A 24,782-nucleotide genomic window follows, 5' to 3' on the forward strand; every position below is an offset into this window, starting at 1 on the left:
AAACAAGGGGGGCTATCACCCCCTTATAACCCCCCTGCACGTTCGACTAGTCATCGAAAGAATATAACACACACCCAACACAATGGTGAAAGTGATAGAACCATATGAATTTTGTAGCCATTTTTAATGAAAATTCGTAAGGAATCCACTAGTGTAGTGAAAATGAGGATCTCAATAGCAGAATTTCAGGTCAATCTCAGATGTGAGGTATTTCCATGTATTTTCCATTATTTTATTGAGATAATATACTTGCTTCTTCACTTTGAAGTTGGGTCCAAAGATGTAGATCACAGATTGTGAGTGAACTTCATTAAAACTTCTTCATGCATTGTCTATGTTGCCTTCTTTTTATGTTTCTTCTTCATGGATGTTGCATTTATGGTATTTTCACATTGTTTAAGATTTTTTTTTTTAAATAAACAAAGGAAATATCCTAGATCATAAACCAAAGTATTTTTAATTTGGCCCAACCCAATATTGTAAATCAACCGATGGGATGAACCCCATTAGTTGTTTGACATCTCACGATTCATCAATTTTGGGAGTTCATAAAAAAGGTTATGCAATGTAATCCTTGACACTTGATACGATGATTATCCAACAATGATATTTTCATGTCACTTCCATGTAGGTTGTGACCTTAGTGCCACTATGCACTTTGATCCTTCTTATCTTACCACATCATCTTGTAATGTCCACATGCTATGTCGACACCATGTTAGCATGCCACAACATCAAATACCCCTTAGTTCCACATCATCATGACACATCACCATGCCACATTAGCATGCTACGAAAGGACCTACCACACCAACATGGTGTGTTAGGACCTTTTAGGTTTCTCTAGTATCAAGAGGAAAATCCAACAGTAGAGTCCCAAACTCTTCATACTTGACACATGATAGCTCAAAAACTAAGTTGATACACCACAATCTATCTCACTCTCTCGATATGCTCTCTTATTTTGTCTCTTCTCATTTTTTTTATTGTTATTCACTCTTGTTTCCTCCTTTTTTCTCCTTACCCCAACGAGTGGTGCATTCCATCCTTGGGATTTGTGGTCAACTAGAAGTCTCCAGAATGATATGTCAACCATACTCTGGAGTAGTTCAATACCACCTCCCCCATTATTCTCATAACTGTTGGCAGTTTGGTCAGTTTAGTTTCCACATCAAAGGCATGGTCAATTAATTCCAAATCCCCCTTATAATTTTCCTTCTCAGTGACACTTCCCTCCTAGGCACTGGGATCTATTTTTGATGCTCCCTTCTCTAGTTTTAGAGAAATATATTAAATAAAAAGACTATTTACATCAAATAGAGTTTGGAAAAATGTACATATTAGTCATCCAAAATTATTCGCCTTAATTACATTTTACAAAATCTAGGGACTAAAAGGGGATGTTACAATTCGTTTGAGTAAAATTCATATTGGTGTTTACTTGCATTATGTTATTTCTAAATTCAATTTCTTAGCCCATATTCCCATGTGATAGAAGTTAAAGTGTTATTATAATAGCATTTATATTCTATTCATGTTTCCTTACATTTGTTATGAACTACATATCATTTTGAGAGTTGTCTATTATATTAGAGACACTTCCTATAGATTAAAGTTTATTTCATTTGTCCAAAAGTTCTAAGTGGTTAGTACAAAAGATCAAATAAATTTTGGATTTAAGATTAATGGAGGCCTTGGCGTTGTTCCCTAGCCAGGGAGATCTCAAGGAACACCAACTTATATGGGTGGATTATTCTATAAAATCACAAAGTTTTGAGTGATTTACTTTGTAAATGTTATGATTTCCCTACAATAAGAATTTCCCAATAAAAAGTGAAATATTGTTATAGGATCCAAAATTTATATTGACCATTTATTTTAAAAAATCATAGATTTAATTGTCTCATATACTTATTATATAAAACATTAATATATGGCATAAATTTTAATTTCACATCATTAGTTCAAAATTGTTTCTATAACTAATAAATTTATGAGTTATGTTGAGGGTTACCCCCCTTGGTCCAAGTGCCAAATTGAAGACCTAAAGAAGGTAAGTTTTCCTAGCCTCCAAATGGTTCTTTGGAATTTTTCTCTAGTTGGGATCAACCTAAGGAAAAACACATGGTTTTTATTTTTTATAGAAGAATCCATGCTTTATGAAGTGTTTGAGAACATTGGTATGTGAATTTGATGTCAACAAAAACATAGATAATTGTGGAAACTAGTATGTTGAACAACAAAAGCTGCAAATGTATACAACAACACTATGATAGCTTGAAAACTATAGTTCATCAAATTATGGGTAGAAAAATCAACATTATGATGTTTTAGTTTAGATTCTTGGCGTGGAATATTTCTAGAAATATGTTGATCTTTATAAATTGGTGATAGCTAATGGAGGATGACACAACAACATCACTATTTAAAGCTAAATGGGAGAGAATGATGGCTTAGAATTTGACTAACAATTTTATATCTATAAACATTTAACCTTAGGCCAAAAGAAAAGAAGATCATATTTCTTGTGCCAAGAGTGATATACTCACCTTTGGAGTGGGTTTGCATTATCTTAATAACGAAATTTATGGACTCATACTTTTTAATGTTTAGCATGGAATACATACATCAGATTTAGGCCAATCTTGATTATGGATGACCCATGAGTTGCCTCATATACTTTCTTAGGTTGGAGAATATTTTTGATCCTTTATAATTGTCTGGGTAGGTTATTTTCCCTATTAGAGTTGGTTTATGATCTCTGAAACATGCTTGAAAGCCTTCGGGTAGTTTTAGGAATTCAGGGATGATCCTTTAATTTTTCCTGGATTGTTTAGTGTAAATTTTGGAAATTTTTGGGTTTGAGGCCTTTTCCCCAACCCATGGTCATATGTTTTGATAGGGGGGCATGAGAAAGGCCTTAGTCAGAAAGGGCTTATGCCTCGAGAGGATGGGATATCAGGTTGTTGGACTATTGGGTATTGGATGTTAAGTATCCTAATGAGTGGAATCTTGTGTAAATTCCTAATACTAATAGATCCTAAAATGTCCATTTGGTAATGGAGATTTTTTCTTCGGTTACTATGGATGAGTCCCATCAATCAGTATCTTGAAGTTCATTATGCTATCTTCCAACCTTTAAACTGTCCTTTTCTCGCATTTATTCACATTTTTTGTTATTATATGCTTAATAAGAAGATTAAAAATGTTTATCATAGTATGTGGCCTAATGTGATTAAATTGCAGGAAAATAAGCACTTTTCATGCATTTACTATGCATGGGCTTGATGAAGACAATCATGAGGGAATCTCGGGAGGCTTATCCACCTCCTTAACTCTCTAACTCAGTTTGAAATCATCGAATCCTCAATCACAAGCTCGAATTCACTCCCAATCGAGTAACTCCAAGTGCATGCGAAGCTCAGGGAGGACAAGATGCACAATTTTCGATATCAAGGAGGAAATCACTCCTATTTTCAAGGGAGATGCTATCACTACCATTTTGTATATATAAATGAGATGAAAGGGTCATTAGGATTCAAAGTTTTGATTCAAATAGGTGTATATATTGAGCCCAGAGCTTGACATTGTTGTGTTTACTTTCATGTGATGTATGAAACTTTTACTTTCTGATAATGAGAAATTGGTTATTAAACTACATCCAAGTTAGTATTAGAGGGCTGAGACCCTTGGGTTTGGGCCCAACCTAGAGTATTTGGTCCCTCCTTTGTACTTTTGTTTTGTTCTTAGTTCCAAGCATTTCATAACTTGCATTCATTAAAATAGAGGTTAAGCTATAAAAACCTATGATTGCAAGCTTCTACATCACCTCTCTTGTGGGAGAATGGTTGGAAGGATTGTCAGCCCAAAAACATTGTGTTTATGACTTATTGGAAATAGATAGATGTTAGTTGTCCTTATTAATATTTAATTTATGTAACTTAGGAGTCATTTTAGTGATCAGAGTAGTTTTATGGCATAAAATAAATGTTATTCAAATCCAACTCATCTTTTCCATCATAATTTATATCACTATGTTAATGATCAATGGATACATGTATGTGGCGAGTTGCAGGGCTATGTTGATCTATAGGGGAGGGCACCTATTTCAACTCTTTTTCTGACTTCTCCATATTCTCTTTCCATCCCTCAATTATGCCCCCAAAACTCTATTTCCACAATCACTCTGTCTAGGAAATTTAAGGCATTGTGGGCATTCATCCTGGTGCAAGACAGACCTCTGAGAGGTCTTGAGCTTGGATAGGAGACTTCCCCAACCTTACTTCACTATCTACAACCTTCATCTACCTCTTCATGCCCTCAAGGCATCATCTCAACCCTAAAAATGCTCTCAGAACCCCTCCTGTAGCATTACAGGTCCTCCAGTAGCAATAAATGACCTCCTGTAGCAACACCTGTAGTAGGCGTGTAGTACCACTTTTGTTCACCTGATTTTCTCCCCACTTCAACCTAAACTCAGTAAAGATGAATAATTACTGCAAGTTGTGATTTTGTGATCAAGAGAAGCTCCCAGAACACTTCAACCATTCCTTTTCCTCACGACAAAACATAGTAGAATTAGCGTTTTTCAATGACAAGCAATGTAAAATTTGGATTTCTGTTTTTCAAGCAAGTGTGAAATAGATAGATGATACATGCAATTGTTGTTGATTTGATGATTTATGCAATATAGAGCAACTTTACTTATGCAAGTAGATTATCCCTTTTCCTTTCATGAAATAATTAATTAGCACCTACAAGTTGAACAAAAGGCATTTTCACTTTCATAGCTAGAATCAATTTTCAATTGTGCTTTCATCAACAAGCTTTCACTATATTTTAGTAGGAGGAATGGTCTCTGAATACCTTGATCTAATGTCATGACTGAGGGTGGCATGAGTATAATCTAACCTACTAGTAATATAACACTATCACCTCTAAGTTTGTACGAACCCTAGGTTGATAATTTGAGTTGAGGAGCCCTTAGGAGTTGCAACATTCTTAGTGTAATACCAAGGCTTGCCACTTTTTGGTGTTGTTTCAAGGAAGGTGTCTAAGTAGATATTATTTCTACTTAAGAAATGCTTTCTGTTTTAATTTCAGTTTTGAAAAAAGTGATTTTTTTTTCTTTCATGCCTCATAGGAGTAGGGATAATCAAGGAAAATTCTTACCAAAAACCCCCACACCCTCAAGAAGTCAACCTTCACTCTTCTTTGGTGACTGTGAACTTCCCTATCTGAATACAGGAGATCTATAAGACCCTCTAGGTAAGCAACCTGGAATTTTTGAAGAAATTATTAGGGAAGATGAAGAACCCACTTTACCTACCAAAACTATGGTTGAAAACATGAACAATGAGGTTTTCCCCATTAGAGAAACTAATGCAGAGGCTAGAATGAACAATGAAGAATATAAGCCCTTCTGTCATTCCAAACTTCCATGGCTTAACCTCTAAGGATCCTAACACCTTCATGCTTGAATTTTCTATTGTTTGTAGGACCTATGACTATGCCTATGATGAGTAGAAGCTGAAGTTGTTCCCCTCTACCCTTAAAGATGCAACCTTGCGTTGGTTTATGGGTCTTCCTCGGGGCATCATCACTACCTGGGCCCAAATGAAACAAGGCTTCAATAGAAAGCACATGGACTACTATAGGTCCAAAGAAACTAAGGAAGAAATATTTAGTATGAATCTTGCATCCGATGACTCCCTAGAGGACTATGAGGAGAGATTTCAACTCAATTATAGGAGGGCCAATTGTACCCTTGATCTTGAGTCACCCAAGCTAGTTCTTCTTTGATGGATCAGGGAGAATAACCCTCAACATGCTTCCTGGAGGATATATCTATCAATTACCCTATGATGCCATCAAAATTGTATTCAAGAATCACTATAGGGTGGCTAGGAAAAATGGTAGGGCTAGTCAAGGCTTGGTCAGTTCCTCTCCCTCCACAACATCCATCAAGAATGAGATAGGGAACATGTTGGAGGGTTTAAGGAGTGAAATGATGAATACCTTTGCATTGAAAATGGATACCATTCAAATAAAAATAAATCAAGAGGAATCAGAGAGGGCACTAGATATTTTCTTCCCTAGATGCACTAAAAGACATCGTAGGAATGAATGACCATTGAATATCATAGAAGTTTTCCTAGTTTGTGAAGAAAATCATGCAACATACAAATTATCCTATTTGTTAGGCCTTAAAGATGTATTCCAAGGGGTAGAAGGTGGGTCAGAGTAACTTTGCTTCATTAGTCAAATAATACCTCAAGGACCTTGACCATATCAATGAGGTATGCAAGGTGCACATTACTCTTATTACAATCCAAATTAGAATTCACCTTTCTAGCCTTGGTACCCTTCCACTCATCCATCATGGTCCACACCTCCTTCTTGGCCTTATGCTCCTCCATAACCTCCTCAACTTGTCAACCATCCCTTTCAGCCATATCCACCCCAATCTTCTCAATGGGGCAACCCATCACAAAGGTGGAGGCATGAAGCCAACTAACCTCCTGCTTTACTACCTCCATCCCAACCTCAACCACAACTCACTCATCGTACTCCACCTAAGGAACCTGAAATGCCTACTCAATCCAATCTGAACCCAAACAACAAGCAGGTACAATAGGTCTATAGTGGAGAGACATCCTATCCTCCTTATGTTGCGGAAATCTAGGAGATCGACCTTTTTTCTGGGAGAGTGATCCCAGGTAATCATCCACCTTCTCCACTTGAAGATATTGACAAAGAGAAGGAAGAGAGTGTTCCTCAATTCAATGCATCACCTTATCCTGAAAATTTGATCCACCCTAGATAACACACCCCATAAGAGATTGAACTTATGGGAGAATTGTAAAATTTATGTGTCAAGATACCCCTTATTCATGCCATTAAATATGTTCCCATATACAAAAATATTATTGAAGAAAAATGTTTCAAAAGGCCTAGGAGAAGAAGAAGAGATACCCCCACCATCAATGTTGTTGGATAACTATCTGATCAGATGCTTGGAAGGGTGATCTCCCCAAAAAACCTAGACCCTGGTAGCCTAGTAGCGGATGTGCATATTGATGGAATTATGGTCCTTAATACCATGATTGATCTTGGGGCTATAATCAATGCGATGACTAGGGAAACCATGCTAAAGATCAATCTCCAAGGGGCTTTGAGAAAGATAACCATTGTGTTGTAGATTACAAATAGATCCACAAAAGCTCCTGAGGGAATCATTGAGGATGTCATTGTCTCCATTGACTCTTGGGAGTACCCTAATAATTTCATGTTCCTCCAGCCCAAAACCAAGTTTAATGTCTACCCTCTCATCTTAGGAAGACCTTGATTGGCCATAGCTAATTCCTACATCAGTTGTAGGGCCAATAACATGACTATTAAGAATATAAATTTATCCAAAAAACTTGTGTTGTATCCTCCTGCTCAACCTTCTATTGAGAATGATTTACCCATATGGTTAGAGGACAAGGAAGAGGATGAATTGTATCATACAACCCCCTACCAAGTATTCACTCTAGATATTATTATAGGAGGGGGACATCTCCCCCTCACTCTTGGCCAAACTAGAAGAATAATTGTGCAATGTACTGAGGCAACATTTGGATTCTTTTGCTTGGGATTATAAGGAAATGAAAGGTGTGCATCCCTTAGTTTGTACTCATCATATTTACATCAAGGAGGGATGCAAGCCCAGGCACCAACCCCAGAGAAGGATGAACCCAACTCTTAAGGACATTATGAAAGAAGAATTACAAATGCTACTAGATGTAGGGTTCATATTCCCCATTTTAGGTAGTGAGTGGGTGTCACCTCTTGTTTTAGCTCCCAAGAAGAATGGGAAGTGGAGAATCCGTCTTTATTACCAGGAACTTAAAAGGGCTACAAAGAAGGACCATTTTCCTTTTCTCTTCATTGACCAAGTCCTAGATGGCTTTGCAGGGAAGAAATTATTCTCCTTATTTGATGGATTTAGTGGATACAACCAAATCCAAATCAGCCACGAAGACCAAGATAATACCACATTTACATGTCCTTGGGGTATCTTTTCTTCCATTTTCTCCATGCAATGCCCCTTCTACTTTCTAAAGGGAAGTTCTTAGTAATTTTGTTGAACTTGTTCATGACTCTATTGAAATATACATGGATGGTTTCACTCCTTATGGATGTGACTTCCATGAAGCTCTCTCCAATCTGTGCAAAGTATTGAAGAAATGTATTGAAATGAATCTCTCATTGGGCCCTAAGAAATGTGATTTTTTTATGAATGCAGGGACTATCCTTGGCCATTCTATATCCAAGGAGGGAATACAGGTTGACCCAAATAAGATTTCCATCATCAAAAGGGTCCCTATCCCTTAATTGCAAAGATATGTCAAGAGTTTCCTTGGATCAGATGGGTATTATAGAAGGTTTATTAAATATTTTAGCAAATTGGCTTCACCCTTGTTTGGTCTGCCGACTAAAGATTCATATTTTTTTTGGACAAGCAACTATCAAGAAGACTTTGAAATACTAAAAGAAAAGCTAACCACTGCAACCATCCTTAGGGGTCCCAATTGGGCATTACATTTCCATATACACATATACGCCTCATACAAAGCTTTAGGGGTTGCCTTAGGACATGTGGAAGACAAATTTCCTTATGCTATCTATTTCATTAGTAAGGATCTGTCTAAAGTTGAGTTGAATTATATTGTCACTGAAAAAGAACTCTTGGATGTAGTACATTATCTAAATAAGTTTAGGCATTATATCACTGGTTACCAAAATTTGGTTCACATTTATCATGCAGCCATTAAGTATTTAATGATAAACCTGATGTCAATGATATGACATTATATGGTTGTTGTTATTACATCAATTTGATTTGACTATTGTTGATAAAACAGGGAGGAGAATGTGGTTACAGATTTCTTGTCAAGACTAAATTTGCCTGTAGGAAAGGAAGAGATGATAGATGATCAAATTTCAGATGAACATATCTTTTCCATAGTGGTGCTTTCTCCTTCGTTTCCTAATATAACCAAACATTTGGTTTGTTATGAAACCAACTCACAAAAAGATAGAAAAGATGGATGAACCCCTTAAAATTCAACCTCTTCGAGGAGGCAACCTCCTTTACGTTACACGAATGAACAATGCTTTGATGATACAAATGAAAAGACATACTTTCTATATATAGGAGTCTAAGGGGTCATAATATAATCAGAGCCAACATAACAATAATAATGTAAGGGCACAATAATAACAATAGTGGGCTTCTATGGGGCACAATAGTAACAATATGGGGACTACATGGGTATAGAAATATAATAAGGGGGTTGTACTAATAACAATAAGGGGTTACACTAGTAGTATAGGGGTCTAACATGCCCCTCTCCTTCAAAAAGTGTTGTCCTCAATGCTTGAGTAGTTATTGATGCTTCTGTATAAAATTCTTGTCCTCCCATGTGGAATCTTTAGCGGGTAAGTTCTTCCACTTGATGAGATACTCTGAAATTGATCAATTTCATAGCTGTCGAGTTCTTGTTTCTGTGACTGCTCCAAGTTCCAATATGATTTTTCCTTCCTCTTCAAGTTCTGGCCATATTGTTTGAATTGGTATCTTTTGCAAATTTTGAATGAGTGGCCACAATTCTTCGTCCTTCTTCCATTCATCCCTTACTTCATTTATCCAATCTGGTTGGATAATAGAAATAGCACAAAACAATGCTTCCACATCCTCATCCTTTCTTGAGAGTGCATATGCAAACAAAATTTTTCTTCCCTTTTCTATCGATGATGTCAAAGTCATAACCCAACATATTTGTGACCCACTTTTTCTATTCTTCTAAAGATAATATTTGTTCTAAAAAGTATTTAAGACTATCATGATCCATTTTTACCTTGAAATGTCTTCCCATTGGGTAAGGTCACCATTTCTTAAGTGCATGTAGTATTGCCAACTTTTCCTTCTCATAAATAGCTTGCTTGAGATGTAGCCGTAAAAATATCCAATCACCTAAATCAAAACATTTTTCACTGCAATGTTGATCTACCTGTTTTTTCATTCGATTCTGCACCAAAGTGGCATTATCTTTTAAAAGTTGGAGAACTTGTTGTTGATGCTCGATGTGATCTTTCACTGCTTGAACCTTTTTCTTCTTGATATGTCCTTCTATCTTTAGAGTTTGAAGAGTGGTAATTTCTTCCAATGATTTACAAGATATGGTCGTATTCATTTCTTGATGCTCGATGTGATCTTTCACTTCTTGAGCATTGTTCTTCTTGATATGTCCTTCTATATTGATAATTTGAGGAGTGGTAATTCTGGCCAATGCATTATAAGATATGGTTGGATTCATTTCTTCTTTCTCGATGTGATATTTCACTCCTTGAACCTTTTTATTCCTGATATGTCCTTCTATCTTGAGAGTTTGAGGAGTGGTAATTCTTGCCAATGCTTTACAAGATATGGTTGGATTCATTTCTTCTTTCTCTAGGGTTGGGTCCTAGTGCATATCCTCTTCTTTTGATGTTTCTTGATCCTTTTCTTCCTCCTCTTCATACTCTATGTAAATAATTTCTTCTTAGCACACTTATGACCTTTAGTGCATTTGCTATCACAATTGTAACAAAGCCCTTTTTTTCTTTTTTCTTCCAATTGTTGTGGTGTAACCCTTGTAGGTTGTGGAAGGCTAGGAGAAACAACACTTCCATTATTATAGTTGTGAGGGGTAGACTTCTTTGTTGCCATAATTTTACTTTCCACTTTGTAACAAAGCCCTTTTTCTTTTTCCAATTGTTGTGGTGTTGCTCTTTGTATCCTCATAATGTGCTATCATTTCCTCTGTGAAAATTTATCATGTAACAAGTTGTTTACGAGAACAAAGCCCTTAATACCATAAAAATTGATCTTGTTCTAAATATAAATATGCAATACATACCTTTTGTAATAGTGGTACACCATGTAGATCAAAATATTTCTCCATCTGTAGTATCCAATTTACCGGATCCTTGCCATCAAACTTCCTCATCTCACTTTTTCTTGATTTTAAGAGCTTGATCTTGAAATGACTATAACTCTGTACTTTCAGATATTTAAGTTCTAAACTTGCAACCTACAGTAGCCCTCTGCGTCCTCCTTCCAATGCCACCAGTCTAATTGAATTAAGATTCTCCAAGAAATAGTTATGCACAATCTCCCAAGATGACCTGATTATATACCTTTTCAGAAGAGCGAACTTGTATGAAGTTCCACATATCACTGTTTTGACCTTTGGGTCTAAAAAATATACACAGGAAACTATAGTCCATCTTGTTTCTGTAACTTCTCACGAAATTGCAATCTGATGGTCAAACCAAAAGTTATGACGATTTTCCCAAGGTCACCTATTTGGAATGAAATTCGGGAGTCTGCAAAAAGGAAAAGTTCCTCAGATCATATCTCCACAAATATGGCCCAAAAATCTCTGAATTTCGGATCCGAGGTTCAGGCCAATTTCAACCCAAATGGGTTTTCGTTTTAGCATCTGAAACGTCACAAAAAAAAGTTATAGTGCAAATTCCACGATGACCTATTTGGAGTAGCGAAACCCTAGAATCCAAAGCTCTGATACCAAATGTTATGAAAACAACTCACAAAAAGATAGGTAAGATAGATGAATGCCTTAGAATTTAGCCTTTTCAAGGGGGAAACCTCCTTTAAATTACACAAATGAACAATTCTTCGATGATACAAATGAAAATACATCCTTTCTATATATAGGAGTCTAAGGGGTCATAATATAATAAGAGCCGACATAACAATAATAATGTAAGGGCACAATAATAACAATAGTGGGCTTCTATGGGGCACAATAGTAACAATATGGGGACTACATGGGTACATAAATATAATAAGGGGGTTGTACTAATAATAATAAGGGGTTACACTAGTAGTATAGGGGTCTAACATGGTTGCTCAGAGGTTCCCTCCTAACCTATCCTTTAGGGAGAAAAGCAAGATTGTCATGAAGAGCATCCCATTCACTTGGATTCAAGGAAACCTTTTTAGATTGGGGTTATATAAGATCCTAATAAGATGTGTAAGTGAAGAATAGGTCTTTGACATCCTCTCATCATGCCATGATGGACCTTGTGTGGGTCATTTTGCTACTAAGAGGACAATCTTTAAATTTTTACAGGTTGGTTACTATTGGCGCACTTTACATCAAGATGCAAGGAGATACACCACCAGATGTGATCAGTGCCAAAGTATGGGCAAGCCCACACCCATGGATGAAATTTCCTTACAACCTCAAGTGGCCTTAGAGCTATTTGACAAGTGGGGCATGGATTTCATTGGGTCAATTGATCCACAATCAGGATAAAAGAAGAACATCATTGTGTGTACTGATTAATTGACCAAATGAGTTGAAACTAAAGCAGTAAAAGCAAAAACTGAGCAGAAGGTGGCTAAAGTTCAGAGGGAGAATATCTTCTACAAATTTGGTTGTCTAAGGGAATTAGCCATTGATCAAGGAGCATAATTTATATCAAGTTTTATGGAAGACCTTATGAGGCAGCACCATATCAAGCACACGAAATCTATTGCCTATCTCCCTCAAGAAAATGGACAAGTGGAAGTCACCAATAGAGCATTGGAGAACATTCTTATAAATATTGTTAAAAACAGTAGAAAATATTAGGAAGACAGACTTGTGGAAGCTACTTGGGCCTACAACACCACATGGAAGACCACCATTGGATTCAATCCCTTTGAGTTGGTCTATGGGAAGAAGGCCCTATTGTCTATTGAATTTGAGTACAATACCTTGAGGATGGAAGCTCAGTGAGACTTGGATCTCACTTCAGCACAGTAGGAAAGGCTGATCCAACTCAATGGTCTAGAAGAATTCAAAATGAAAGCTCTCCTACACACTAATGTAATCCAACGACAGAGAAATATTTGGCATGAGAAGCACATAAAAGAAAGGACTTTCCAAGAATGAGTTTGGGACCTATTGTATGATTTTGGATTTAAGGATTTGTTGAGTCCCAAACTTGCATCTTCCCTATATACCTTTTCAGCCTTCTTTTCCATTTACTTGATCCACCAAGCTGTCAAATCATTGCATATTAGTCTAAAAAGAGCTTATAAAATGGTTTCCTAACTATGTTTGTGACTGTTGTTTGATTTAGATTTTTGTTCAATCAGCTGCGGAAACTTGTCACTTTCCGCAGCCAGCTCAAGTTTCCGTAGCCATTTTGTTAAAGACTATGTTACATGTGCCCAATGGAGAATCTGACCACATGGGCAAGCTGCAAATGACATGTTCATGGAGCGTGTCCCCTTGGTTCCACCGAATCACTCACAAACAGCCATGGTCAAAGACGGTCAAAGGAGTGGTCAAACCAAGAGTTTTGCAGTGGAACGGCTCTGTTTTGCCCACGTGAAGTTTTGCGTGGAAAGATCCTCAATCTCCAGAGGTGTGCTAACACCTGTGGATCAATCCGTGAACCAAATCAAACAGCCACCACTACATATATTTATTTGTCATAATTACCATACTGCTAGATCTCAGGCCGTGGAGATTTACGTGTCTGTTTGGCAGCGTAGAATTTAGGAATCAGTTATAGAATTTTCACTTATAAATAACGCGTTATCATACGCTTGATAGCTAGCTTTTACATGTAATATTGACTTTGTTTACGAGCCCACTGTGCCATGCTCTATTTTTATGTTTTTATTGCACTTTAATATATGAGAAGACAACATTCTTAAGTTCAATTTGTGACTGAGTATTGATTGGCCGAGGTTGCAGAGGGCCCTTGTACACCAAGGCTCTGTATATACTGTATAGTTTCTCGCTTTCTTTCATTATGTTACTGCTTTTATAATCAATTTCTTGTATATATTTCCTGATATTTATACTAACTGTTTTTCATCTTTTCTTTTATGCTTTCTCATGATTGCTAGCTGATCAGTATTTTTCTTTCAGGTTCTTGTAGGCAGCCCGGGAAAATTACATAGTTTTAATGACTAATGACATGAGATCATCTTGTCCTTTCTGATGATTCATTTACTGAGTTTTAATTCCAACATCGTCATTTCTTTTAGTTTTGCTTTGCTTATTTACTTTTCTGCAACTTAGATATCATATTACTCATCTGTTTATGATTTCCTTCCTATAGCCAAGCGACTCAAATAGTGAGGAATCAGAATATTACTTGATGTAGTATGATTTAGTTTACTTTCCTGCAAGTTAGTGATTAAATTACTTATGTCATTTTCAGGCATTGAAATATGAATGAGTAGTTAAATCTTAGTTTCATTTTATGCAATTTCATTTCCTGCAATTTAGATATTATATTACTCAACTTGTTTATGATTACTTCCTATAGCCAGAGCGAGTCGAAAGGTGAAGGGTCAGAATATGGGTTGAACTAGTGTGATTTAGTTTGCTTTGCTTTCAGTCTTTGAATTGCTTTGAGTTCAGTTTTTATTTTCTTTTTACACAGCAGTAAGGATATTGGGCTTCATTGTCACTAGTTCACTGTTTTGGCACATTTTTATTTTGTTTTGAGAGTTGATTTCATCACAGCCAGTTTGAAACCTTCTCTTTGAGAACTTTAAAGTTTGGAAAATCATTGTAGAAATCACCATTACCATCCATACTTGACCTTCAATTTTTCCATCTCACACTAGGGAATCCAGAGAAGATAAACCCAAAAACAAACCAAAAACTCAAAAACGACAAAGAACTAAGAAATCGGTTATCTTGCATATACAGTGCACTTCACTTCAGCAGTTTACGAGTCCTGGATTGACATTTTAAATAGCAATTTAGGACACACTAAATTGACCAAACATTTTGGTGCTGTTTCTAGGGAAGTGAAACTAGGTAGCCAATTTCTTTAAAAAAAAAACAAGAAAATTTCAAGGAAGGAAAAATTGATAACTTCCCAAAGTATGCTCTCCTCTTGCACCTAGTGTGATCTAGAGGATCAGAAAAAGAGAGAGTTATTGGTTTAATAATTTCTTGAGTATGCTCTCTTCTTGCACCTAGAGTGACCTGGAAGATCAGAAAGAGAATTATTAGCCCGACTTGAAGAAAAAAAAAATGACATGCATAGAGCAAGAGATTCTAGGGGAAGGTTTTTAGCTAGGGCCAAGAGTTCGATTTTTACAACTCCATCTACTTTAAGGAATAGATAAGATACACCTCCATCATCTCCAACTCACACTCCTAGCCTTAGGATTCCTGGAATTCAAGAGGTAGTAGTTGAATTAGGAGACTCTCCCACACCATCCATCGAATCTGAATTAGGAAAAGACCCTTTCTTTACTTCTACAGGAAAACACATTGTAATTGAAGAAGTAGAATCACCTGAAGAAGAAGAGGGAGAAATTCCTCCTCGTTCACCATTAGTAGAGGAACCAGAGGACTCTAAAGTATCTGAGGAAATTATCATGACAGAGGAAGTAGTAAACGGATTTGGTAGAGGTAGAGGTAGAGGAGGAGGAGGAAATAATGGAGGAGGTAGAGGTAACAATGGGGGAAATAGGGATGGAGATAACTCATTCGGATTTCCTATAGTTGATGAGGATTCTCGAGCAAGAATGAAAAACATCTCACCATCTGTCCTCCCAAACTTTCATGGGTTAAGAAATGAGGATCTTGAAACATTTCTATTTGAGTTTGAAGTCGTGTGTCGAACTTATGATTATCTGGAAGACTCTCAAAAACTCAAATTGTTTCCTTCAACATTGAAAGGAGCTACTTTGAAATGGTTCATGGGATTAGTCACTCAATCCATTAGGACTTGGAATGATATGAAACAAACATTTTTGGATAGATACCTGGACTATTGTATTCCCACCAATCACAAGGATGAGGTATTCAAAATGGTGCAAAGAGAAGATGAAAACTTAGAGGATTTACTTGAAAGATTTCAATACAACCTGAAAAGAGCAAAAATGAATAAATTAGATGAGGAAACCTTGAAAGCCCTTCTATTAAAATCCATTAGAGATGAATGGATAGATATTTTGAACATGATGGGAAAAGGAGATATATCTCAACTTCCACTTCATGATATAGCAGAGCTATGTGTCCATCTCTCAAGGGGAAAATCTAAAATTGGAAAAGGGCCTAGAGATCCTTCTCTCATTAGAGCAAACAAATCTGCAACAGGATCAGTAAGTAGGGTTGAGATTGGCAACATGCTTGATGAATTCAAAACTGATATCTTAGGGAGTCTTAGTGAGAAACTAGACACCCTTAAAATACAAAACAAACAGAAAGCAGAAGCTGAAGCTTTGGCCATATTTTGCCCAAAATGTACAAAAAAACATGCTCTAAGGGAATGTCCCTTGGATGCAAAAGTTGTAGAAACATGTGTGATTTGTTCAGAAAACCATGAGACCAAGGATTGTCCTTCAATTCCTGGGCTCAAAGCTATCTTTCAAGAAGATCCAAATTCAATTGAGTCTCTTTGTTTTGTTGCAAGGAGACCTTGGCAGGGGCAACAAAATCAAGGGTTTAATAACTCTATGAACTTTCAAACCCCACCAAATTAGAATCCTTGGCAACAACCTTGGTCCCAACCTCAAAATCTTTTTCAATCATGGGTACAAGGTATGCACAATCCTTATGGGAGATTTGCTCAATTTTATCAATATCCTCCATCTTTTCAAAATCAACAAGCTCCACAATTTCCAAATCAAAATCCACAACTATCATTGCCATTTCCACAACAACAACAACCTTCTCAACAGAATCCAAATTCTCAACTCTTGCTTCCATTCCAACAGAAGACAAATCAATTACCTTCCCAGCCATTGCCGAACCCCAACAATAAAAACCCTCAAAATACTTACATGGTAGAAGGACAACAATTTCCTACCTATATGATTGTTCCTCTCAATGATGTACAACTTAGTTCTGGTAGAGTTTTAGATAAGCTTTCTATAAATGCTTAAAAGCAAAGCATTTCTAAGGAAGATTCTCTTGAAGCCAATAAAGGTTCTGAAGCATCTCTTCAAAACCCAAGCACTCAAAAAGAAAAAGAAAAAGAACCCCCACAACTCCTATAGTTGAGGAACCTGCATCTTCATCCACACCTCCCTTTCCTAAAAGATTACATATTGACAAAGGGGTGGAAAAACAAATCTTGTTGCCTAACTATGATTTTTGAGATGAATTAAAGAATGTCTCTATCAAGATTCCCTTGTTACAAGCCATTAGAGAGATTCCTATTCTAGCAAAAACAATAAAGTAGTTGAGTCTCGAAAGACCAGGAAGGAAACCGAGAGATACAAGAAGAATCCACCTGGTAGGAAAAATTGCAGATATCATGATGGGAAAAATTACTATGCAGAAGTATGTAGATCCCGGTAGTCCAATTGTCAAAAAACATATCAATGGGGTAGAAATTCCAAATACTTTGATTGATTTAGGGGATGCTATCAACATTATGAGTAGACAGACTATGGAACAGCTAAAACTTCCTAATCTTCTTTTTACACCTACTTTACTGCAACTTGCAGATCGATCAATTATCAAACCAGATGGTGTATTAGAAGACATTTCGGTCTCCTTAGACTCTTGGGAATATCCAGTAGATTTCATGATTTTAACTCCCAAGAGTAATTTAGGAGGACACCCTCTCAACTTAGGAAGACCTTGGCTAGCCACAACTGATGCTTTTATCAGTTGTAGGTATGGGGATATGTATATTTCTGATGGTAATTCAACAAAGAAATTCAATCTGTATCCTCCAGCAAAAGCAATTACAGAAATAGGAGATAATGAGTGGGTTGATGATGATGATACTATACAACCTGTCTTTACCATTTCTGAAATCGGTGAAGATAGTCAAATTTTGAACACATTAGAAAACTTTGAAACATCTTCAGAATATGATCACACACAATTTTAGTTAGATTATGACATTGAGTATCTATCATCTAGACAAATGTCTCTTTTCTCTATGAAGAGTTTGGTAGTTCCGCCATTGAGATCTTTCCAGGTAAAACATTAAATATCAACAAAAACTTGGAAAAATCACAACAGGGAGAGCTAACCAAAATCTTGCAAAAACATTCTACTGCATTTGCATGGGAGTATACCGATATGAAAGGTATTGACCCTAAGAATTGCATTCATCACATCTATATGGAGGAAAATAGTAGACCAATCAGACAACCTCAGAGAAGGATGAATCCAAACCTTAGGGAGATAGTGAAAGAAGAGCTCCAAAAACTACTCAATGTAAACTTCATTTATCCAATTTCAGATAGCCGATGGGTTTCTCCTTTGGTTATAGTACCTAAAAGAATGGTAAATGGAGGGTATGCATTGATTACAGGGAATTGAACAAAGCAACTTTGAAGGATCACTTTCCTTTACCCTTTATCGATCAGGTATTAGATACTTTAGCAGGCAAAAAGTATCTTTTATTTTTGGATGGTTTTAGTGGCTATAATCAGATTCAGGTAGCACCTGAAGATCAAGATAAGACCACATTTACCTGTCCATGGGGAACTTTTTCTTACCGAGTACTTCCTTTTGGATTATGTAATGCAGCCGCAACATTTCAAAGGGCAGTACTAGGAATCTTTTCTGATCTAATCCATGATTGTGTAGAGGTTTATATGGATGATTTTACAGTTTATGGTAATTCATTTGAAGAGGCATTAGAGAATTTGGAAAAAGTCCTTATAAGGTGTAAAGGAAAAAACCTTTCATTAAGTCATGAAAAATGCTTTATGATGTTTACTGAAGGTATTGTTTTGGGACATCATATTTCGGGGGATGGGATTAAAGTTGATAGATCAAAATTTGAAGTCACCTCCAAGTTGCCTATTCCAAATTGTCAAAAAGATGTTAGAAGTTTTCTTGGATTTACTGGACACTATAGAAGATTTATTGAAAACTTCACCAAAATAGCATCTCCACTCTTCAAATTACTTACAAAAGACTGTGAATTCAAATGGGATCCTAATTGTCAATCTGCATTTCAAACTTTGAAAACAAGAATATCTGAAGCACCCATTTTGAGAGGGCCAAATTGGAAACTTCCTTTCCATATTTCTACAGATGCTTCAGATACAGCTCTAAGAGCTGTGTTGGGTCAAAAGGATTTAATTCCTTATGCCATTTACTACACCAGTAAAAATTTGACTCCCACTGAGTTGAACTATACTGTGACTGAAAAAGAGTTCTTAGCTGTTGTTCGTGCAATCAATAAGTTTAGACATTATATAACAGGCTATGAAACTTTTGTCCATACTGATCACTCTGCAATTAGATATCTAATGAACAAACCTGTTACTAATGGCAGAGTTACAAGATGGCTATTACTTTTACAAGAATTCAATATTACTGTGTTGGATAGATCAGGGAAACAAAATACAGTAGTTGATTTCTTGTCTAGGATCCAAAATACTAATGAAGATTCTCCTGTAGAGGATAAGTTTCCAGATGAATATTTATTTGCAGTAACTACTAAGACTCCTTGGTATGCAGATATTGCTAACTATTTGGTTATAGGGAAGCTACCTCCACATTTATTTCCTAGTGAAAAAAGAAGAATTATTCAGGAGAGTTCGAATTATTCATGGATTTCTAACGAATTGTTTAAAACAGGGCTAGATTGTGTGATCAGAAGATGTGTTCGGGAAGATGAAATGCCTGACATCCTCAAGGCATGTCATGATGAATCATGCAGTGGACACTTTGCTGACAAAAGGACGGCCTATAAAATCCTTTCTTTAGGATATTATTGGCCTTCCCTCTTCAAAGATACAAAACAATATGTTAGAAGGTGTGACAGCTGCCAAAGAGTTGGGAGACCAACTCTTTCAAATGAAATGCCATTACAACCACAGGTACTCATCGAACCCTTTGAAAAATGGGATTTAGATTTTATTGGACCCATTAATCCACCATCTAAACAAAAGAAGTATATATTGGTATGCACTGATTATGTCACTAAATGGGTAGAAGCCAAAGCATTGCCTTCTGCCACTGAAAATTTAGTTGTTAATTTTCTTTATGAGGATATTTTTACTCGTTTTGGTGTCCCAAGAGAAATTGTGACAGATCAGGGAAGTCAATTTACATCTAACTTGATGGAGAAGCTGATGGAAGAATACAAAATCAAGCACAGAAAATATACTCCTTACCATCTGCAAGCAAATGGCCAAGTGGAGTCTACAAACAAAGTTCATGAGAGCATCATCACCAAAACTGTCCATCTACACAGAAGAGATTGGGCAGAGAGGCTTCCTGAAGCCTTGTGGGCCTACATAACTACATGGAGGAACACAACAGGACATTCTCCCTCTGAACTTGTTTATGGGAAAGAAGTCCTACTCCCCATTGAATTTCAAGTCAAGACTTTCAAGTTGGCAGTTCAGTTGGGGATGAATCTATTAGAAGCCCAAAAGCACAGAATGGAGCAGCTGAATGAGCTAGACGAGATCAGACAAGAAGCAATTTTAAGAACTGTTCTAGTTCAACATCATAGAGCTAAGTGGCATGACAGATACATCAAAGAGAAAAAGTTTCAAGAGGGAGATTGGGCACTACTGTTTGATTCCAAGTTTAAAGACTTCAAAGGTAAATTTCAGACCCATTGGCTTGGGCCATACGAGATTGAAAAAGTCTTTAGAAATGGAGCGGTAAGAATCAAGACCATTGATGAATTTCAAACTCCTCTCATTGTGAATGGCCACTGATTGAAAATTTATCATAAGCCACTCTCAAAAGAGGAATTTGTCAAAATGTTTCAAGAAAATTCTGCAATAAGGCTGGTGAAGAAGAATCCTTCTTCCCCACCAGCCTAGCCTTTGTTTCTTTTTGTTAAAAAAAAAAAGATTGTATAAGCCTGAAAATCAATCACAGATTGGTGGTTTTATACAGAAAATGTAGAGTGAAAATCAGGGACACCTGACACTCTATATTCTCCAAAAAAATCTTCTCTCCTTCTTTTTCCATCTTCACTCCACCTCATTTTCCATTCCACTCCATCTCCATCTCATTTTCATTTCACTTCACTCTGCTTCATTTCACTCCATTTCATTCATTTCATTTCATTTCATCAATAAAAGTACCTTTCAGGACCATTTTCACTCAGTTAGTTATTATCTAACTATCTTTGTTCAACTAAGTGGGTGTTGTGTCAGTTTCCACAGCTGGTAGCAGTTTCCACAGCCAGAAGCCGTTTCCGCAGCCAAAAGTAGTTTCCGTAGCCACCACTCTGTTTTTCAAATCCACAGTCAAAATGTTAGTGCAATAATCATGAAAATGCAGGTGTGATTGAGCATATGCTATGAAGACATGGAGCATCTCCAGACATCAATGAAGAGCAGTTGGTTAAAAGCTAATGAACAACAAATGACAAGGTTTCCAAAGGTATGAGCAATTTTTTTTTCAAATAGCAATTAAAGTCACGATTATGCATAGTTATCAAACCATAAAAGCTCTACTATGTGCAATGATCGTCACGATAGCTCCATTACCCACTACCATCCCACGATATTATTCCGCACACCATGCATTCATTTCTTAATGGTCTCATGATTGATTTTCGGGTTTAAACTATAGTCGACTGCACTTTCATTCACCACCTGTAATCATGAGATGTGACCTATCTCATTACGGCTCCTCTCCACCGCATTTTCTGTAGCCATCCATTAAAATGTGTAACATTTCATACGTAGCCGTTTAATTCAAAATCTCGACTTCACTCCATTCCTTTACCATTCTATTAAGACCATCTTCTTCACATACGTCTGCACTTCATCTTGTGAACTCACTACGGCTGCTCATCCTCTATTCCACCTGTGATTCCGAAGCACTCCCGTTACCTGCTATCCATCTACCAATTGCAGCCACTATTTTTTGCCATAAACCCTGCAACCAAGCCACCTTCCCTCTGCTAAACCCTCACACGCAATTGAATATTCAGTTGAAATTCAAATCAGAGGAAGGAATGGGACGATTACTAAGGGCAGAACCAGAAGGACCTAAATATTTAGAAGGTTACCCTCAAGCAAAAGATTTGTTGAAGAAAGCAAAATGGTTACGCTTCATCCAAAAATTCAAGGGCCATAATAAAGAGGTAACCAAAGCCTTTGCACGGTGTTTCGATGGCCAGATGGTGGAAATTGGAGACTTGAAGCTCACGGTGACTGAAACAACAGTAGCAGCTGCCACAGGCTTACCCCAGGAAGATGAGCGATGGTTTAAAAACAAAAGCGTGGACGAACAGGCATGGAGAATTATGTTATGAAACCCAGGTATGGACATCACTGTGTTTACAAAAGGAATTCCTGTTCATGCATTGAAAGAAGAATGGGCCAGCCTGCTGTTAGTTATCCAAAAATTTATCACTTGCGAAGGACGCTTTGGTTCAATGTACATGTACCATGCTAGATTGTTGATGAACTTCTTAGAGAGTCAAACTCTTAATTTGCCTTATTTCTTACTGTTGAGTTTGAAAAAGATGAGTATCACAGTCCAAAAGCACATAGGAAATATAGAACCTCATCTATATCATCATGGACTTGTAAAGATTCTCATTGAAGACCAACTGAAGAAAAACAAAGATATCTGGGAACAATTCTTAATAAGAAATTACTTTCAAGAGCCATCTGAGGCATCTGAAAGTAGTACACCAAAGACACCGAGAAGGAGTAGGAGAAAAGAAAAGAGTGCCATAGCCCAAGACTCTCCTACTACCGAAACTCAAGAAGTTGGTCAAAAAGAAAAGGAGAAAAGAACTAAGGACAGGAAACAGAGAAAAGTGAAAGGAAAAAGAAATATAGAAGAAGTCTACCAATCACCTGAGCCATCTATAGAGGAAGATTATCAAACATTGTCTGAGAGATTAGTGCATCTTCAAGAACAAATTGCTACAACAAAGGAAAAGGAAAAAGGGAAACAAAGCATTGAAGAAGGGAGTACTAGTCCACCATATTTAAGAAGAAGCACCAGGCTTAGAGGAAAGGGGAGTAAAACACAAGTAAAATGGCCCCACTTCATTGACTTGGGTGGGGAACACCCGAGAAACCTCCAGCTGGCCGTAGTCCACCTCGTCCTCAGCCAAGTATTGAAACTAGTCCTCCACATGTTGATGAAAGCCCTTCTCGGCCAGAGCTAGAAATCAGTCCTCCTCCTCCACAAGACTTTGAACACAGTCCAAGAAAGAAACCTGAAATAGATCCCAGTCAACAGGAGGTATATGACTACCTCGAATCTTTAGAAAAGATAGCTGTAGGTCCAAGTACCACTCTACCCCACATGACACCAGATGCACAAGTTCAATCCTTAAAGCAAGAGGTGTTTGAATTAGAGGTTCTAAACAGGCATATCAAGCAATAAAATGAAGCACTTAAGGAGCAGAGCAAAGTAGATAAAAATTCATGATAATACTATGCTTCATTTGGGATTATGGCAAAAGAAGAACAAGAAACTAAAGGAAAAGTGCAGAAAGTTGAGCAGAGAATTGATCAATCTCAAATTCAGATGTCTAATAAGGAAACCCAGATGGTGGTAGCACCAAGGAAGAAGAAAAGAGGACTAGATGTCCTAGTAGAGGCTTCAGAACATATGGATTAAAGGGGAATGACTAAAATTTTGGTTGCATGAGGACATGCAACACCTTCACAGTGGGGGTATGTTGAGTCCCAAACTTGCATCTTCCCTATATACCTTTTCAGCCTTCTTTTCCATTTACTTGATCCACCAAGCTGTCAAATCATTGCATATTAGTCTAAAAGGAGCTTATAAAATGGTTTCCTAACTATGTTTGTGACTGCTGTTTGATTTAGATTTTTGTTCAATCAGCTGCAGAAATTTGTCACTTTCCGCAGCCAGCTCAAGCTTCTGCAACCATTTTGTTAAAGACTATGTTACAGGTGTCCAATGGAAAATCCGGTCACATGGGCAACCTGCAAATGACATGTACATGGAGCGTGTCCCCTTGGTTCAGCCGAATCACTCACAAACAGCCATGGTCAAAGACAGTCAAAGGAGTGGTCAAACCAAGAGTTTTGTGGTGGCACGACTCTGTTTTGCCCACGTGAAGTTTTGCGTGGCAAGATCCTCAATCTTCGGAGGTGTGCTAACACCTGTGGATCAATCCGTGAACCAAATCGAATAGCCACCACTCCATAGATTTATTTGTCATAATTACCATACTGCTAGATCTCAGGTCGTGGAGATTTACGTGTCTGTTTGGCAGCGTAGAATTTAGGAATCAGTTATAGCATTTTCACTTATACATAATGCGTTATCATACGCTTGATAGCTATCTTTTACATGTAATCTTGACTGTGTTTACGAGTCCACTATGTTGTGCCCTATTTTTATGTTTTTACTACACTTTAATATATGAGAAGACAACATTCTTAAGTTCAATTTGTGACTGAGTATTGATTGGCCGAGGTTGCAGAGGGCCCCTGTACACCAAGGCTCTGTATCTACTGTATAGTTTCTTGCTTTCTTTCATTATGTTACTACTTTTATAATCAGTTGCTTGTATATATTTCCTGATATTTATACTAACTGTTGTTCATCTTTTCTTTTATGCTTTCTCATGATTGCTAGTTGATCAGTATTTTTCTTTCAGGTTCTTGTAGGCAGCCCGAGAAAATTACATAGTTTTAATGACTAATGACATGAGATCATCTTGTCCTTTCTACTGATTCATTTACTGAGTTTTAATTCCAGCATTGTCATTTCTTTCAGTTTTGCTTTGCTTATTTACTTTTCTGCAACTTAGATATC

This window comes from Pinus tabuliformis, chromosome 2_1, assembly GCF_031772625.1.
Source record: "Pinus tabuliformis cultivar Carrire ecotype Pingquan chromosome 2_1, CPIR1, whole genome shotgun sequence".
Classification (NCBI taxonomy): Eukaryota; Viridiplantae; Streptophyta; class Pinopsida; order Pinales; family Pinaceae; genus Pinus; species Pinus tabuliformis.